The sequence below is a fragment of the Melospiza melodia genome, unplaced genomic scaffold (assembly GCF_035770615.1).
Source record: "Melospiza melodia melodia isolate bMelMel2 unplaced genomic scaffold, bMelMel2.pri scaffold_34, whole genome shotgun sequence".
NCBI lineage: Eukaryota > Metazoa > Chordata > Aves > Passeriformes > Passerellidae > Melospiza > Melospiza melodia.
Window position 1 is genome coordinate 4,713,818 of NW_026948659.1, and position 20,823 is coordinate 4,734,640.

Sequence of the window (20,823 nt, forward strand, 5' to 3'; positions counted from 1 at the left end):
GCAGATGAGAGCTGGCCCTCACGAAGCCAAGGGAACTTGGACAGTCCTGGGAGCTATCCTTGGATATAAGGAATTTTGGAGGCAGATTCCCAATTTTCGCTATGGACACCTGCACTTGAAAGATGATTTTTCCATGGAAAGAAAAGCACATCCCCACAGTGTTTGAAGACAGATGAGAGGTGGCCCCCAAGATGTCAAGGCCACCCAGAGCTGTCTGTTCTGGCAGGTTTCATACAGGAATCATCCTTTGATATAAGTGAATTTGGACGTAGAATCCCAATTTCAGCCATGAACCCCTAAAGGAGGAGAGTTCTTTCCCACAGGAAGGAAAGCACAGAACTCCACGGCTTCACGGGCAGCGGAGAAGCAACCCTCAATATGCCAAGGTAAGCTGGACCAGTCAAGCCGAGCGAAACAGAACTTTTCCATGTTCTTGGATCCTTGGGGCCTCGCAGCATTACAACTGTGCCTTGGTTCCATGAGGCCTTGTAGTATCACAAGAGATCTTTTTTTTTCACAAGGCCCAGCAATACCACAATGGTCTTCTTGGCTCTGCAGTGGCACAATGGCCCCTTTCTTCCATGAGGCCTTGCAGTGTCTGACAATGGCCCTTTGGTTCTATTGGGGCTCCCGGCCAGGAGCAGCAGCAGCGCCGGCCCCTTCCCGCCTGCTCCTGCCTCGGCTCCCAAGGGCTTTTTCCAGCTCAATTCTGGACAAGAGCAGCAATCACCCACACACAGCCCTGACTCCTCAGGGCCTGCCTGTGCTGCCCTGAGCCAGCCCTCAGAGAAAGAAAGGATCAGGTTCCAGCGCTGCTTTCATCGCTGTTTTACTCGCCCTGAGGTGACAGGAGGCTGCTGCTGCCTTTGCCTTGGGAATTGGAGATCATGGCTACTCTTGGCCCTCTTCTGCTTGCCACTTGAAATTTATCTGCAACTGCCTTTTTTGATCAGTGCTACCCATAGTGCTTTCGTGATGGTGAATGTGGGAATCCTTAAAATCAGAGGGTTTTGGGAAAGCTGCAAAATGCAGGCCTCAAAGACAGCAGAACTAAAATTTGAGCTAAGCAGAGGCCATGAGATTTGTCAGCAGAAAAGTTCTATAAGAAGTAGAAAGTAAGGACAAATAGAAAAATGGTTGGTGTATTAACGCTTGTCTAGAACAAATCCCTAAGCCGCAGAGATATTAGGAAGTTCTAAGCTTAATAATTGAGCTCTGTTCATTGTGTATAAAGGCTCACAAGCAGGTATTCTATTCAAAACAAGCAATCATTGTTTTAACCAAAGGTACCTGTGCTTATAGTGGTTGGATAGAACTACCATCAATATGCTTTTGCTTTGTGTGATTGGTAAAAAATTTTTAAAGTAAATTGTAACATTGAGTTGTCTGCTGCTGAGGACACAAGCTGCTGGCATCTTTTCATTCTCATAACTATGTAATGATACTGATGCTGGAAAATAAACAGCTCGACACACGTTCCTCAGCAGTCCCGTCCTGTTGGTGATTTGTACATAGCCCCCAGCTGGCAATAGGTGAACTCAGGCGTTTGATCCCAGGCATCATGATCAGCAGATCTTGAAATGCTCTAAAGTACCTGAGCAGTAAGTCAAGGAGAATTAAAGCAGCCGCACAGGCCACATTTGCAGTGCTCAAACACAGTCCTGTTGCTGCTGCTGCTGCTGAAATAGAATCAACTGACAGAGGCCATCACAGAAATTGCCTCTTGAGAGTCAAATCAAATGAAAAAATCTACCAGGAGAAAGAGAAACCAGAACTTCTTGACTCCCTGCATTGTTTCTTCTGAGCAGCAGCAGCAGCAAATGGAGATGCGCAGAGGTATTTCCAGCTGCTGCTGTTCCCAGCTGGAGCCCAGCCTGCTGCCCAGGCCCAACAGGAACCTGAGCCCAGCCCGGGGAGCTCCCGCAGTGTTGAGAGCTCAGCGCATGTGGGGTCAGGCCCAAATCTCCTGCTCCTGCCACACAGTGCCAACGCTCTCCCCCTCCTCCTCCTCTCCCAGCATGGCACAAATTCCAGCTCGAAGGAGGCTGCCCCAGAGAGGGCTCAGGCTCCCACTTCAGCCTCAGGGTCCCTGCAGAGGAACAGGGCATCTTTCAGGCACTTCCAAGCTCAGGGTTGCCATTTCATGGGGAATCTGGGATGAAAATGGCATTGTTAGTAAGGACAAAAGCAGAGGGAATGGACTAGAAATTAATAGGAAAAATGATCCTTTGTACAGGCAAAGCTCACTAAGTCATTCCCTGCATTTCTCCTTTTCAGATTCTTTCAGTCATCTGAGAAATCCGGCTTGTTTTGGTGCCCTTCATGAACTGACAGTAACTCTTGATTTATATCAATGCATGAGATGTAGCAGCATCTGAACTGAACAATGAAACAAATTCCCTCTGTCAGCCCATTTTCATCTTCTACATTGCTTTCAAGATGTCCATGTGGATGATGGAATGATTATCCCAGAGCTCTCCACTTCTGGCTGCAGGCTCTGGAGATTCTTTCTCTGCATTCAGTCAGGCTTGCATTCCCTAACAATTCCTGATAGCCCGTCATGTTTCCTTAGTGTAGAACAGTAACAATGAAAACCTCACCAATGGCACAAGTGCCCAGACCACAAGGAAAAGAACAGGCTGTAAATTTCTTCAAACATTTGTCCTGCTTTGCTGCAAGAGTCGTGCTGCGCGCACGGTGTGGAAAGCCAAGAGAAGCTGCAGCTGGTGGCACATCTTGTGACAGAAGCTGCACCTTGTTCTCCAGGAAAGGTTCTTGGAAAGAGCGAACACGACTGTGGAGAAGATTCTGGAAGAACTGAAGCAGTTTTTAGGAAATGAAATGAAAACAGAAAAAACCATACTAAGATGTATTACTCTATTTATTTTTATGCTCCCCTTTGCACTACTTCTCTGTCCCATTAATTCCAAAAGGATCTTACTTCTAAGATACATGACTTGGCATGTTTTAGACACTGTAAAATACCGTGAGCTATACCAAGTTTGCCTTCCCCAGCTTTTTCTTTTCTTTTGGAAAGCAATGCTGGAGAGGTAAATGCAGATGTAATATATGGAAGGGATAATTCATGCTCCAAATGTATGTGTCTGACCACCCGGCCGGGAGCAGCTGTCTATTTAGGTTCAACAAGTTCCCTGACACAAGTTAAGATAACGACTGATGCTTTAACGTAGGAATAGAAGCTTCCAGGGCGATGATAACTGGTATCCCGAGTCATCGGGAGCCACCCAAGAGCGATTATTGCCTTGCCAATTGCATCTATCAAGATAGTCAGGGGCGCCAAACTGATACATCTGAATACACGGCTTGCCGGAGCTGATTGACACCAGTGGCATACCAGGACCCAGCTTTTGTCCACCTCTGCACATGGAAGGAAACAGCAATGCATGTGAAGAGATACAAAGAAAATTTGGGCATCTTTGCCTCGGGCAGAATAAACTGTATAAAACCTCACTGCAAGAAGCAGCGTGCATGAACGGGGGAGACTCTGACACTCGAGAGGTCAGATCCAGGTTCACCCAGCGCCGAACACAGGCTCAACGCTGTCTCTTTGGCTGTGGTGGTTTTGAAGACTTAAATTTGGTTGCACAGACAAATTAAGAAATCTTTACTAAATTTTTGATAAATTTTGGGTCACGATTTGATCATTTATAACAATCTGGTGAAACCCAAAGCGATTTGAATTTGGGGTTCGGGACCCCTTCCTGCCCTGAAGGCATCTTGGTGATTTCAGCAGTCTGAGTGGGATTGGAGTCCACGAGACCAATTAAAAATCACCGAACCAAAACTGGAGCCACAGCTAAAGAGGGATAAAATGGGCCCCGCTCTCAGGAACTCGGCAAGATCCAGGGGATCTCCAAGCCCGAGGTGCTTTTTTTTCCCCTTGGAAATCAACGTGCATGAAGAATCCACGTGGGAAAAGGAACCGTGAGTATCGCGTGGTTGAGTGGGGTGTGACCGAGTTATTGTGAGATGTGACTCTGTCACAAAGCAAGTGTGGACCCCACAGCCGCAGTTCCACCATACTGTGAGGCACATGGTCGTCAAGGGGGAAGCAGACGCTTTTCCTTAACACACGTGGGACCTGGGACTCGTAGAAAATTCAAGGGGGGAAATTGGTCATGGTTCGGTCAGAAAGGGGAAACGACAGTCCTGGAAAATTTCAGGAGTCCATCTACCTTCTGATCCAGAGAAAACAGGAAAGAAAACCGGAGATCAGTCAAAAAGTCAGCGGAACGGTTCTCCATTTGACTGAGTAAGACTGGTGACATTTTGCAGATTCAGGAAATCAACATCAGACAAAGAGTCAGGACTCGTGACGAGCATCCCAGCTGGAGGAGACAAGGTGAGAAAATTCGCAGGAGGGATTTTTGGAAAAATGAAGTTGGGAAAAAGCAGGTTCTGGAGAAAACCCGAGGAAAAATCTCCCCAGGGTCCTGGGAAAGTTCTGCCAGAAATCCCAAGAGATAATCTGTTGGGGTGCATGCTAGAACACTGGGATGAGAGCCCAAGGAGAGCGGGCAGGTCCAAGGAGAAAATGATACATTTTTGTATGGAAAAATGGGGAGGGAAGGAGATCGGAAAATACGTGGTTTGGCTGGTGTTCGGCATGTTTAAAGCATGGACTTGCAACTCTTTGTACGATTACGTATTTGATTGCTGCCTGTAGGATTTTGAGGAAATCGAGTATGCCGAGATGTGGAGGTGTGCTTGGATGAGTTTATACCCACTATGACCCCTCCGACATGCAGCAAACATGGGAAAGGAATGGGAACCCTTGGACAATCTTCCACCTCCCTACCTTGTTCCTCCGCCCCAGCCCAGACCAGCTCAGGCACCACCGGTGCCCGTGTTGCCTCCCGAGGTTGCGATCCCGCTGGCTCAGGTCTCGGCAGAACTCTTCCCAAGGAAAAGGATCAAACAATCAGAAGAGAGATTTTGAGTGCTATTACTGCAAACAAAAGGGACACATCTGAAGGAATTGTCCCAACAAAGCCAAGGACCAGGCAATGTTGCAAGAAGATGAGGGGTGTCAGGGACTTTTCAGTTTGGAGTCCAGAACATTGAGGGAGCCCTTGATAAAATTAAAAGTAGGACCCCACAGGCAGGAGATGTGGTTTATGGTAGACTCAGGGGCGGAACGGACAGCGGTGCAGCAGCTGCCGCAAGGGTGCTCTCTGAGCAATGATTCCATGATGGTAATCGGGGAAAAAGGGGAACCCTTTGAGGTTCTGATCATAAAAGATGTAGAAATAGAAACAAAAAACAAAAGACGTACAGGAAATATCTTACTGATACAGGATGCGTATTTAAATTTACTGGGGTGGGACATGATGGTAGCCCTGAAAATCACCTTGGCAGTGGAAAATTCAAGGCTCAGGGTGAGAATGTATAAACTCACCGTCCAGGACAAGGAGAAAATGGATCCGAAGGTATGGTATGTCAAAGGGGAAGCTGGGAGGCTGGACATAGAGCTGATTCGTGTTGAAATTGAGAGACCAGAGGACCCTATTTGGGTTAAGAAATATCCCATCTCCATGGAGGGGAGGAAGGGATTGAAACCGGTGATTGATGAAGTAATAAAGAAAGGAATGGTGGAGCCGTGCCTGTCTCGGCACAACACCCCAGTTCTGGCTGTGAAAAAGATGGACGGCAGCTTTAGGCTAGTGCAAGATTTAAGGGCTGTGATTCAGAGAACTAAGACCTTGTTCCCCATGGTCTCAAATCCTTACACCTTGTTGAATAACATTTCTCCTGAGGACACATGGTACAGCGTGACTGATTTGAAAGATGCTTTCTTGACCTGTCCTTTAGCAGAGGGCAGCAGAGATTGTTTTGCGTTTCAGTGGGAAGATCTAAAGGCGAAGAGAAAGCGGCAGCTCAGATGGACGTCGTTGCCTCAAGACTTCATGGATTCCCCAAATTTATTCGGGCAAGCACTTGAGCAGGTATTGAGCCATTTTGTACCAATGGAGGGAACAAAATTGTTACAATATGTAGACGATTTGCTGGTTGCAGGTCCAAGGGAGGAGGTTGTAAGAGTGAGCACCATTGAAGTATTGAACTTTTTAGGGGAAAAGGGGTTGAAGGTGTCGAAGTCTAAGTTGCAATTCACAGAGCCCGAGGGCAGGTACTTGGAACATTGGTTAACCAAGGGAAAAAAGAAATTGGATCCAGAGCTGTGGGATCTCAGCACCTCAGGATGGAGGTGCAGAGTGGCCGAGAACACCCTTGGGGGGCTCGGGAGTCCTGGAATGTTGCCAGAAGTGTCTGGTGGCAGGACTTTGATCCTACACAGGAGATGACACCTGTATGAGGACTGGGAGGATTTCACTGGGGTGAATGGTGAAGGGATAAGTTAATTAGAGTGTAAAACACAGGATTTAGGATTTCTGTACAGGGGGGTCTAAAGAAGTAAGATGGAGGAATTGGGGCGTGTCCTGTCCTTCTTCTTCTTCTTCTTCTTGGCCTCCATCTTCTGTGGTGATGGTGGCACTTTGGGATTGGTCATTACTAGAAGTCCACCGGTTAATAAGGGTAGAAGGTATTGGGGAAAAATTATAAATATTGTATACGTAACTTTGGGTATAAAGATAAGTGACCGCCCCGGGGGCTCTCAGTGTGCTCATGGCTGGCTTGCTGTGCAGACCTCTGTTGGGCTGAAAGAAAATCTTTTAGATAAACAATTAATAAACACCGAGACCGGGAAAAGATCAGAAGTCTCTCCTCGTCCTTTGAAGCGCTGGGCTGTCCAAGGCCACCCTGGGCCTTTCCAGGCCACCTAAACAGCCGAGAAATCGACAAGTGGCGTCCCTGAGCTTTCTCCGGTCATAAATCAGCCGGGAGGAGAAACAGAAACCGACACAGAGTGAGTGGCAGGGATTGTTGCCTTACCACCCCTGCAAACGAAAAGGGAGGTCAGACAGTGTCGATGGAAGGGAACCAGGACATCAATTTGATCATCACAGGCCCAATTTTATTGATCAGTACAGCGGGTTAAATACAGTTAATAATGAGCTTCATACATATTGTAAAAGTTGAGCTCAGGATTGGCCAGCTTACATATCAGCACCTACGCCTACTTCTGCATTCCTATGGTTCTACTTTTGATACTTTCTACATATTCTTAGGATATATTCAGGACTAATCTCTACTCCCTATCCTCATGTTGCAGCAAGGTCACTGCTGACTTTTCCTTTCAGCTTGCTGACTGCTGACTTTTCTCCTTCAGCTTAACCAGCGGCATTATGTCAGTATGGCCTTTCTCAGCTAACCAATTATTAATAATACTCTCCACATTTCCCCCGTTTTCTTCTTGTGCAAGGAGATTAGTTTGCCATGTTTTTGCTATTGTACGGCTGACCATGTTTTGAATACAGTTAAAGATACAAGGCAAAATAAGCAAAAACAGTAAAATTACACCCAGCAGGCCTATAGCATAGATCATAAGGTTCCTCAGCCACGGTCCAAGTCCTAAGCCTTTAAGCCATTCGTCAATTCCTAAACCGTCTTCTTCTTTAAGTTTGTGAAGTCCCTGTTGCAGTTCTTTTATCTTAGTGTGAATGGACACCGAATGATCAGACAGATTCATGCAACACATTCCCTCAAACTCTTCACATCCATGCCCTTGTGCTAAGAGCAAAAAATCTACAGCATCTATTTTGCAAAACAGCATGGTTAACACTTTGCACATCTGCAGTTAGCATGTCTAGAATTTGTGATGTCTTGTTCAGCTCATCCCTTGCCCAGCATCCTAATTGTTTTGCTAAATTCATGGCTTTATTGGCAGATCCTCCTGGTAAGATAGTTGAAACCACCACCTGTTTGAATGTGCCCCAAAACCGTGGATCTCCTATCTTGCTGCAGTCTAAGTCATGTATGCTACGTTTTCTCCTGTTTGAATTTTGACTCAGCTGCATTAGCAAGGACACATTAGGATGAAACAATGACAATTTTCCCAAAAAACAGGGTCCACCCTGTGGTTTAGCTGGTATACCATTCCATGCCCTGTCTCCACAAATCAAAAATATTCCTGTGGGTAATTTCATTGGTGCTGTGATATTTGTGCCGTTACATTGACTGTAATGCTGTGGAGAGAATTCACTCACATTCAGGGATGAATCTAGGGTGGCCCATGTTTCTTTAGGTTGGTTTATATTCTGAGCACCCGAAAATTTGAAGCTAAACCATCCACCAGCTGTAGTTTTAGATATGCTGGCGTTTGTACTTCCAAAAAGATCCAATTCTTCAGGAGGAGAATGCAAAGAGGTGTTAAGTGATTGGATTAGTAAGCATTGACGATAGCCATCAGTCTGATCTGCAGTATACCCTTGTTGCACCGGCAATGTGATGTTTGACATGTTAGACATACATAAGGTTTGATTGTTTATCAAACTGCAAAATTCTCCAGGAGACCACACCGGAAGTCCCACCAGGCATGTTCGAAATGGGTTAGTGACTCCTCCAAGACTAAGACAAAGTGATGATTGGTTAGTTTGATTAGCAAGTGTTACCCATAAATTTTCCCTTGGTTGACTAAAGTGTGTTACTCCTACTGCTTCACTTGCTACAGCATTGAGCAGTATAACAAAAACAAACCTCATTTTTCTTTCTGCTTACTTTGCTTCTCCTTTTCTTCCTGCTGCTTACGTTGTTTTTCCTTTCTTCGCTGTCTTTTCCCTGGTTTGCTAGATTGTCTATTGTAAGGCTGAGTCAATTCTTGAATATACTGATCTAATTCTAAATCAGCATCTTTGCTCACAGGTATAGCATGAGATAAGTTTGAAGGCAAATCAGCTTTACAGCGAGCTGCTATGATGCATGAGGCTCTATTAATTTCAAATATTCTAAGATTTTCCTGCAACTTCCACCTAAGATATGCTATAACTACTTTATCTGCACTCTCAAAGAGCTGTAATCCTGTCCGTCCTGGCAGGCCAGTACTTTGCTCAAGAGCTCTAACCCAGATATGATTTTGAATCCACTTTCCAAAACAAGATGTACACCATAAATATCCCAATGACCTCTGTGAATACCAATAAACCTGATTACAATCTGCACAATGCAAAGCTACCCATGCATAGCACTTATCTTTATCCTTTTTGCAAACATAACAAGGAAGCGAATGTAAGTAAGGACCAGTATAAAATTCTGGTTCTTCAATCCAAAGCAACCAATTCAATGGTGGTGATCGCAAAGCCTCTTCAGCTTTTTTACTATATGAGGCTAACAGCTCAAGGTCTTTCTTTAACACAAGACGTATCTTATTTCGTAATCGTAGTTCTTGTTCGTTATCCTCCTCAACAACTATATCCTCCTGAGGGTCCCACAACTGTAAAAGTGTTCTAATCATAGAAAATTAATTAGCAATCACTGATACCCCTATTCAAATGAGACCGTTCCCTTTTTTGCCTTCTTTTTCTTATCTGTCTTCAATCTTGCTGCTCCTAATTTCATTGGTCCTGCCACTTGCAAACTTAATTTTTGCAACTTATCAGTGCAGCAATCTAATGCTCTATCAGGATCCCCTTGGAAGGGTCCTACAACTGAATGCTGTGTTAAAGGCACTAATTTCCTACACCTTATAGAAACTATACGTGATTTACTTTGAACCTTAATTCTATTCACAATACATTGTATTTCCCATCAATAATAAGCAAGAACCTTCTGTTCAGGAGACTCATAAAGATTTAAAGCTATATATGAGTTTTGCCCGTTTGTCTCCACAATTCATCTTGTCAGCTTTTTCCCCACGTATGCTCGTGTTCACAAGTATGACACCACAAATCCCGTAATAATGATTGTTCTATCCAAAAAGTTCTTTTACAACCCCCACAACGTAGAGCTATCCAGGCAGCACAATGTGGATTGTGACAGTCAAGGCAATGTAGTTTCGCTGGATCTGTTAAGTGAAAAGTTGATAATGAGTCAATGAAACGAATCAACTCCTGGGCCGTCCGGTAGTGACGTGTCAGTGCTCTGTCCACCGCTTCCGAGTACCCCTTCAATTGAAACAGTAGTGGTTGTAGGACTAGAAGCAGTTTCTTCCCCAGTCGCTCCTTGTCCTCCTCCGTAAGGCGATCCACCAGAGGCTGCATCAAAAACAGGTTTAGTCCACTTAGCAGGCACCCACAAAGGCCCTGTAGGTGAGGAAACACAAAGATACCCCTGACCCCAATATAATACTTTTGCAGTTTTTTCCCATAATCCTGTACGTGGGTTCTTATACTCAACCCAGACCTCTGTTTCCTTAGTATTTTCCTGACCTGACCTCGGATGATGTTTCATTGCAGGGGGGTATCATCTTCCCCATAAATGCATAAATGATTAATCACATACAAAACCTTAGCCAAACATGCTTGTGGATCTGTCAAATCTTGATGTTTTTCAGTATACTGCTTAAGGGTACCGTTTGCTCTTTCCCGTAAAGCTTTCTTTAACTGTATCAGTAACTCATACAATCGTTTATTGTTCACTTCCTTAATTGCTGCTTCCTCTATTCGTTTGACTACTCCTGCAACATACATAGAGTCTGTGACCACATTTAAAGGCTTCTGTAAGTTGGACACCGCCCATACTACTGCTAACAATTCCAAAGTTTGTAAGCTATCTGCAGGGTCTGCTGTGAGGAGTTGATGCTTCAATTGTCCTTTTTCTTGCCAGGTAACAGCAGCATGCCTTGATTTCTTTCCTGCATCTGTAAAAACTGTAATAGCTCCTTCTATGGGGTTTTCTTCTCTCAAAGGTCGAGTGATCCAGTTCCATTCTGTCATCCATTGCAAAACTCTAGGCACTAATTTACTAGTCTCTACTTTAGCAGGTGACATCAATAATGCTTCTTGTAAATTCTTTGAATTTATCAAGTACCAGTCCAAGGTTTCTTTTTCCATAGGCAATCTAATAGTAGCAGGTTCTCTACCATCCACTTCAAGAATTCTGAGACACCCCTTTTTGATTAATGCAGCCAGTTGTTCAATTTTTGAAGATATTGTTTTCTTATGCTATAGTGGTGGTGACAACCATTCAGACACCCGTATCTCCCCCGTTTTCTTTTGCAACTGAGAGAGAGCACCAAGCAAGTGGCAAGGGCTATTCCAGATAGTAAGGTCAATGGGGTGGTCGAGTTGTCGACGAGACACATACCCTTGCTGTACACAATTACTAATTTGCTGCAAAGCAAGACGATGCTCCTTTGTCAGGTGTACAGGAGTAGTAGGGTCCACGCCTTTTAACAAAGGCCGTAGGGCTTCTAATAAATGATTTGGTATTACCACAATAGGCTTTAGCCACTGTAAGTCTCCCAGCAACTTCTGTGCATCATGTAGAGTTTTAATGTCCAATTGTAATTCCAATTTTTGTGGTATCACTATTTGATCCGTCAGAGTCCATCCCAAATATTTCCAGGGCTTTGTAGTCTGAATTTTCTCTGCAGCAATAACAAGTGAATATGCAGCAAGAGTATTTTTAATGGTGTTAATCTGTAAAGAGGAGAATGGCTGTTGCTGTGCAAACAAAATATCGTCCATGTAATGATATATTATAGTTGCTGGCCATTTACGACGTAGTGGCTGTAATGCAGCATCAACATAAAGCTGACATAAAGTGGGGGAGTTGCGCATGCCCTGCGGAAGAGATGTCCATTCAAATCTTTTATCGGGTTCCCCACGATTTATTGCTGGTAAAGTAAAAGCAAATCTCTTCATGTCATCAGGATGCAGGCCAATAGTGAAAAAACAATCCTTTAGGTCAATAATTAAAAGTGGCCAGTGTTCTGGAATCATAGCTGGATTTGGAAGACCAGGCTGTAAGGCCCCCATTGGCTCCATTTGGTCATTTACAGCCCTCAAATCATGTATCGAACGATATTTCCCTGATTTCTTTTTGATTACAAAAATAGGTGTATTCCAAGGGCTTGTGGACAGTCGTAGGTGCCCTTTTGTATATTGTTCCTGTACCAATTCATGGGCATGCATAAGACTCTCCCCTTTTAATGGCCATTGCTTAACCATCACCGGTGTATCCGTTTTCCAGGTGAGTGGAATGGGGAAAGTCCAAGCAATGGCAATTACCCCAAAGGGTGCTGATTAGTTAACACCACTCCCAATTGTGTTAAAATGTCCCTTCCAATTAAGCAGGAAACTGTAGGAGGCAGTTGAACAATTGAAAACACAGCAGATATTTGTTGATTCTCAATGCACACAGACAAAGACGGCGACCTGCTTGCCAATGTAAATCCTCCCACTCCTGTGAGCATGTTTGATGAGGGAAATAGAGGCCAATGTTGTGGCCATGCTTCTGGAGAAATGATGCTGGTATCTGCTCCTGTATCCAATAATCCATAAAGGGTTATGCTTTGATGCCCATAGGTAATTTCAACCTTTTGTTTTGGTCTATTTTGTAAATCCACAGTTAAAAGTGTAACACCAGTAGAGCCAAAACGTTTTTCATCCCGTGCTTGCCCAGTAAATGATTGTATTCCTGATGTCATTTGTGACAGTGGTACCAATTGTGCAATGCGTTGTCCTTTTGTAATTTTAATCGGAGGATAAAGGGTGTAAGCCATAATTTGTATTTCCCCTGTAAAGTCCGCATCGATAACACCAGGCAAAACAAATAATCCCAACATAGTTATAGAGGAACGTCCCAGCAATAATGCTCCACATGTTTGTCCATTTAATATAAGAGGGCCCTTTATTCCAGTGGGTATCCTCTCAGGCCGGTTCGTCATTAGCGTGACGTCTACTGCCGCTGATAAGTCCAAACCGAGGCTCCCTGTTGTTGCGGGTTGCAGACAGGAGGTGGCAGCGATGTTACGGTAGCAGCTGGTGTCTCCGATGTCATGGCGGCAACTTGTGTCTTTCCCTCATTGCCGCATCGGTAACACTTGATGAATGGCTTCGAACCTCCTTGCGTGAATGCCAGTGAGCCACTTCGGAGAGGAGCAAGAGCAGCTAACACCTGATTCTGAGTAGACTCTGCTTGTTTTTGTAATCCTAATCCTAATTCCTCTAAGGCTTCTGCTATAAATGCCTGTGAAGCTGTTGGCATTAATGCCATTCGCTCTAATGCTTCCTCAATAGTCTAATTTGCCTCTAAAGTAGCTAACACTCTTTGGGTTGCTGGATTGCTATTTTGCAAGGCACACCTGCTTCAATAGTGCCCTGCAACACCAGCCCGATCTATAGCAGTAGCTGTTCTATCGATAAAATTTCCAAATGATTCTTCTCTTCCTTGCTTAATACCCATATAAGCTGGTAACCCTCCTGGCTCTTTAACCATATCTATTGCAGCACGCACTAACCACATAGACTCTCTAAGTTTATCTGCTCCCGAGATCATCTGTGCCTCTGTACGCAAATATGCCCCTAAGCCCATCAGCTCCTCTACTATTACTCCATGTAATGGGTCATGTGCATTAAACAATAACTGCTGATGCTGAGTAAATATCAACCGAACTATACCTCTTAAATCATTAGGGCATAAAACCTGAGTATTAAAAAGATAATCTAGCATTTGCCTAACAGGTTCACTTTTTACTCCAAACTGACTCACCGTAGAACGTAGCTGAGTTAACAGCTTCCAATCTAAGGGAGTATATTCTGCTATATTATGCGTAAGGTTCCCCTGTGCATCATACTGTGGTGTGTATGTAACTTGACATGCAAGACTAGAAGCTATTTCCACCGCCTCACCATCCCCCATTTGCATTACTTCTTTCGCCAAAGCAGCCCAAGCTTCCCTCCTCTGTTTAGCCATCTCCCCCCATGGATCACGGTGCGCCCCTGGGATGGGATCTGGCTCTTTAAGGGTGCTATGCTGCTGGCGCTTCAGTGCAGACATCGAGTTTTCGCGCGGGGGGGGCAGTGAAGCAGAGGCTGGCTCGCGCGGGGGAAGCAGGGGAAGCTGCCCCCCCCGCTGGAGCTGACAGTGAAACCGGAGCCGACTCGAGCGGAGCCAGCTCACGCGGGGGAAGCAACCCCCCCGCCGGAGCCGGCTCGTGCGGGGGAAGCGACCCCCCCGCTGAAGCTGTAACCGGAGCCGGCTCACTGAGGGGTAGCGGCGGAGGCAAGGCTGGCGGCGGAGGCAAAGCTGGCTTGCTCCCACCCCCACCATTCGACCCGCCTGAAGCTGGTGGCGGAGGCAAAGCTGGCTTGCTCTTACCCCCACCATCCGACTCGCCCTCCCCTCTGACAGGAAAGGTGCAGACGGTTCCACTGCGCCTATAGGAAAATCCTCCACACCACTTTGCTGGGGACTCTTAGGCATAAGTACCTTAGTTACAGAAGGTGCCAGGGGATCATCTTCACGACCATACCCTATATTCCTCTTATGAGCTTCTGTTGCCCTTTCTGCTGCCTTTCTCTCAGAGACCTGCTGAAGTAACGTGTTCTACACCACCCGCCATAACTTCCCGAATTTCTTTGCTGACTTATCATCGTCTAGCACTGTATCCCACAATATTTCCCCAAAGTTCTTCCACTCTGCTAGCTCATGAACTGTATGAGGATTAGAAAAGATACCCTTAGCATGGCCATAAGCTAATAACCCTGGTAACTCCTTTTTTAAATCTATCCCTTTTATCCCACGCCGCTCTAAATAGGCGGTAAATAAATCATATGCCGCTTGCCTATCCATACCTATTAATCAGCGCGCGCTGTTGCAGCTCTCCAGGCTCCTGCGACACGTATTGGCTTGATTCACAGTTTTGACCATCAAGGGTGCTTCAAATTCCAGCACCGTCCCGGCTGCAAGGACCCAAACCCAACTTCCTCAACCGTGGCGTAATCCCTTTTTCTTTTAATCCGAGAAAAAGGGGCAGAGATTCGGTTATGCCCGCATTCTCCACCATTTGTCGACGGAAGGGAACCAGGACATCAATTTGATCATCACAGGCCCAATTTTATTGATCAGTACGGCGGGTCAAATACAGTTAATAATGAGCTTCATACATATTGCAAAAGTTGAGCTCAAGATTGGTCAGCTTACATATCAGCACCTACGCCTACTTCTGCATTCCTATGGTTCTACTTTTGATACTTTCTACATATTCTTAGGATATATTCAGGACTAATCTCTACTCCCTATCCTCATGTTGCAGCAAGGTCACTGCTGACTTTTCCTTTCAGCTTGCTGACTGCTGACTTTTCTCCTTCAGCTTAACCAGCGGCATTTTGTCAGTATGGCCTTTCTCAGCTAACCAATTATTAATAATACTCTCCACAAGACAGCTTTTGGGGCTGTTGGGATATTGCCAGCAGTGGATTGAAGGGTACAGTGAAAAGGGGAAGTTTCTATTCAAGAAACTCACCACAGACCGAGTCAAATGGATGGAAAAGGATGAAGAAGAATTCAGGGGAGTCAAGGAAGCACTCACAGCGGCACCAGTGCTGAGCCTCCCTGATGTGAAGAGACCCTTTCAGTTGTTCGTGGACGTGAACAATCACACGGCACACAGGGTGCTGACACTGGGCTGGGGTCAGGAAACCGGTAGGTTACTTGTCGAGGCTTTTGGACCCAGTCAGCAGGGGCTGGCCCACCTGCTTGCAGGCGATTGTCGCCATAGCATTGCTGGTAGAGGAGGCCAAGAAGGTAACCTTCGGTGCACCGTTGGTGGTATTTGCAGCGCACAATGTACGGGGCATACTACAGCAGAAGGCAGACAATGACTCACTGATGCAAGGTTGGTAAAGTATGAGGCCATTTTGATTCACTCACAGGATTTGGAATTGTGGACAATGACCGCACAGAACCCTGCACAGTTTTTGTTTGGGGAAGCTTCAGAGGAGCTTGTTCTCGACTGCATGGAGGTGGTTGAATTACAAACAAAGATCAGAGAGTATTTAGAAGAAGAAGAGGTATATGAAGGAGAAAAATGGTTTGTAGATGTGTCAAGCAGGGTGATTGATGGGAAGAGGAAATCAGGATACTCAGTTGTGGATGGACAAACGGGAAAAGTGATTGAAGCAGAGTTGGTCGCGAGTTGGTCGGTGCAGGCTTGCAAACTGTACACAGTTCTGAGAGCCTTGAAAGGACTGAAAGGGAGAAAGGGAACAATTTTTACAGATTCTAGGTATGCCTTGGGAGTGGTTCACACCTTTGGGAAAATCTGGGAAGAAAGGGGGTTGATCAACACACGGGGCAAGCGACTGATTCATGGAGAACTGATTCGGCAAATCTTAGAAGCCCTAAGGGGGCCGGAGGAAACTGCGGTGGTCCACATGAAGGGATGCCAGGCAGGGATTCAGTTCCGAACCAGGGGCAACAATTTGGCAGACCAGGAAGCCAAGACCGCGGCAGTGATGACGGTAAGTACCCCGGAGATTGAAGGGATCAAGGTCCCAGATAACCTTCCTCAGCCCTCTCAAAAGGAGATTGAATGCTGTTAGAAGACTGGGGGGAAATTGGAGGAAGGTAAGTGGAAATTACCTGATGGGAGAGAACTAGTTTCTAAAGGTTTTACCAGGAGGATTTTGCACCAGCGAACACATTGGAGGGCACAGGCCCTGGCAGAACAATTTTTGAAATCTTTCGGATGCAAGGGGACTTACGAATTGGCGAAACAAGAGGTACAAGGATGCCTGATTTGTCAGAAATTTAACAAAACAAGGGCAAGACAGACCATCCTGGGAGTCACCCCATTGCATACTGACCATTTGAAAGAATTCAAGTTGATTTCACGGAGTTGCCCAAAGTGGAGAGATTCAAATTTGTGCTTGTGATCATGGACAAATTGACCCATTGGGTGGAGGCTTTTCCTAGCCCATGGACAACGACTCATACGGTGTCCAGAAAATTACTGGAGGAAACTGTACCCCAATATGGGGTGATGAATTGCATTGATTCGGACCAAGGAGCACATTTTACATCAAAGATTATTAAGCAGATGGCAGATGCACTAGGCATTCGATGGGAATACCACACTCCGTGGCAACCCTAGAGCTCAGGACAAGTGGAAAGAATGAATCAGACCTTGAAAGCACAGTTATCTAAATTAATTTTAGAAACACAGATGTCCTGGCTGAAATGCCTGCCTTTGGCACTGCTTAATATCCGAAGCATGCCTCACTCAGAGATGGGGCTCTCACCGTTTGAAATTCCCTATGGGATGCCATATAGACATGGGATGCCAGTGGGACACCCCAGGTTTGAGGATGGTCAGATTCAACCATATCTGGTTGCGATCAACAAAATTTGCAGGAACTCAGAAAACAAGGAATAGTGGCCCAGAGTGCTCCTCTGGGATTCGCTATCCACAAAATCCAGCTGGGTGACAGAGTGCTTGTGAAAGTGTGGGAGGAGATGCTGCTCTCTCCTCACTTGGAAGGTCCCTTTCTTGTGCTCCTGACCACAGATACGGCCATTTGGACAGCGGAGAAAGGCTGGACAAACGCGTCTAGGGTGAAGAAAGTCGAACATCAGGAGGAAGCACCCGAGTGGAGGGTCACTTCTCCCCCAGGCGACTTGAAGATCAGACTCCAACATCCTTGTAAATGACCAACGGCAAGCAGATAAGTTGTATACTGCCAGATTGTGTATGCTATCCGTTTGTATACTTTAAGTGTGAATATTGTCAAGGGGTTTTTGTTATTCATTGTAGAAGGGGACAGAGGCCAAAAGGACTGTGTACTCAACATTTGGAGGAAGAGCTTGAGCTGACTGACCATATCCTAACCTTAGCCACAAATTTGGGAATCATTGAACTGGACTCACAGGAGTGGTTCCACATTTTTCAAAACGGGGTGCATGGGAAGCTTAGATCACAAGCAGAAATTTTGGATGTGGAGTGCCGGAAATCCATCAGAGTACCGTGCAGTTCCGATGCAATCATAGTGTCACGGTGGGGCACCTTTAAGAGGAGGTATGCGGCTAGGTCCGAGATCATGTTCCCTGAAGAATAATCCTGCTGCTGCGAAGATGGTCTTCCTCGCTGCTGGTGGCACCCCAGGGAGTGGAGGCAAAGGCAGAGGAGTACGCCTGGTGGGAATCCTGATTGTCCTGGGCCTAGTCATGTGCGGGACGCAGAGTCTGCACACTGAGGTCCCAATGAGAGGCGGAAACGAGAGCTCCACAGATGAGTGTGGAAATTGCACTCAGGTGGTCCCAGCTGTAAAGGGAACAAGAAACCCTCAGCATACCAAGCCCTGGTAGATTGTCTCAGGGAACCTGGCAGGTACTGTTGGAAGAATGGCATGAGGGTCAAATTGTGTGAATTGGTAACAGGGATTTGGTGTATTAATCATGAGGCAGGGCTAAGGAACGGGCAGTCAGATAAGCACAAGCACCAGATACAAAAACAAAATGCAGAAAAGCTACAAATATAGGACTCCAATTTACCTACTGAACCAGCTGATTCGGCTGCAGGCAGTGGTGGAAATTGTTTCGAATCACACCTCTGAGGCCCTGGATTTACTCTAGTCGGCAGCACACCCAGGTACAGGCATTTGTGTACCAAAATTGAATAGCTTTAGACTATTTGCTGGCCAAAGAAGGGGGAATGTGTGGAAAGTTCAACGAATCAGAATGTTGTATTGAAATCGATGATTATGGGGAAACCATAAGAGCTTTGGGGGCCGAGATCAAAAAGGTGGCCCATGTCCCTGTTCAAAAATGGAACTGGACTTTAAAATCTTCATGGTGGGACAAATTGTTTGATGGGGCCTGGTGGAACAAAGTGATGTTTTTTGTGCTCTGTTCAGTAGCTGGCATCCTATTCCTGCCTTGTCTAATTCCATGCTTTTTTAGACTGATCCACTCCGTGGTCCAGGGAATGCAGATAGCGATAATTCCCGTGGATCCGGAAGGAGCTTCCAGAGGCAACACATCTAAAATCATGTGATTGGAAGAAAGGAAGTGTGCCAGCAATGGTGCTGAAGTATTGGCAAAGTTCGACAAACAAGCAAAAGCGAATGTGAATAATATGGGATAACAGGGTGTTCCACAAGGGGAGTACAGAATAGTGTAAGGGAGCACTCTGTTTGTGAAAGACCCTCAGTGGTGGTGGGTAGAAGTAGAAAATGAAAAATTTAGCAATTTGAGAACATGAATTGAATTGGTGATATAAATGGGGAGGGATTGTAGTATATGATAGAGATAATTCATGCTATTAATGTATAAAATATTCTAAAATCCACACTATGTCTTTTGACCATCCTGGCCAGGAGCAGTGTCTTATTCATATCTAGTTCCTGGACGTTCGTTGAGATAAACATTGGGGTTTTAATGTAAGAATAGAAGTTTCCAGGCCAATAATCGCTGGCTTCCCTGGGTCACCGGGTCCACCTAAGAGTGATTATCATCTTGATGATTACATCTACCACGATGATCAACGGTGCCACCCTGATGCATGTGAATGCTGACTTCCCCGGAGTTGACTGACAACATCGAGACACCTGGACTGAGTCTTTGTCTACCTCTGCACATGTAAAGCCATGGTTCTGCATGTGAAGAGACACAAAGAACATTCGGTCCTTTCTGCCTCGGGAAGAATAAATTGTATAAGAACTTGCTGCGCGATGCATCATTCATGAACAGGGAGAGACTCTGACATTCGGAGGTCAGATCTGGGTTCACCCAGCACCGATCCTGGGCTCAACGCTGACCCTTGGCTGAGGTGGTTTTGACGACCAAACTTCGGTCTCACAGACAAATTAATAAATCTTTGCTAAATTTTCTTATAAGTTTGGCTCTCAATTTGATCATTTAAAACAGGATGTAACAGCACAGACTGCTGAAAAGATTCCAACTGGTCTCAGGGCCCAGAGAAAGCCAAAACTGTTTAACTTGGTATTTGGTAGTCCAAGTCTGTATAAAAAAATGCTCTAAAATGTCAGCTTTCAAGAAAATGTCTTAGGTTGATGTTTCCTGTGCTGGTAAGAGTCTTTTAAACCCAGGTCTCCTGACATCTCTGCTGTTGCAGTTCCATGGACAGAGGCTGTTGTCTCTTACCCCCTGCCATGGGCAGGCTGGTATTCATCCATCTACAGGACAGCAGGGACCCATCCCACGTCACTGAGACCTGGAAAGGAAAAATCCATCACTCCAAATGTCCCCCGTTGCTCCTTCTTGCCAGACGTTTGACCCTGGCACTGGGGTTTGCTGCTGGTTGCTGCAGGAAAAGGGAAAACCATGTGACATTTTGGGGCCTGATGGAACCAAGGGTCCTTTGTGACACAGAGGGGCCACATGGAGACAAATATCCATTGTGACATTTTGGGATCTCATGGAACCCATTGTTGGTTATGACAATGCAGATCCAAGGAGACCATGGTGTTGCTCATTGTTTATGCAAAGCTTTTGCATTAATTATGGAATCATGGAGCCCATTGTGACACAGTGGGGCCCCGTGGAACCAAGGGGCCATGGTGACACTTGGAACTAAGGATACCACTGTTGAGTACAGAACCTCGTGGAACCAAAAGTCCATTGCCACAGAGCAAGGCCTCATGGAACCATGGAGTGCAAAGGTCTAAAACATTTCCTGCACAGTTCTGCCTTGGGTGAGGGGAACGTTGTTGGTGGCAGCTTGGTCTTGGCACACACCTGAGTAGTGTGTCTCTTTTCATTGGGGAAATTCAGGAGTTTCAGATTGCTTCAAAAACTAGAAAAAGTGAAAACCCCTCTTAGGCTGAGTGCAGCCAGCTCTCCAAGCACAGCAGGTCCCAGGGGAGTGAGGACAGACAGGATGGGGCTGGGCAATGTGGAGCAAGGTTGTTCACACTGGGTCAGAGCTCCAGGCACAGCTTCTGTGAGCAGGCCAGAGCTGCTAGCGAGAGACCCTGGGTCAATCTCAATCCCAGAATGCTGCAA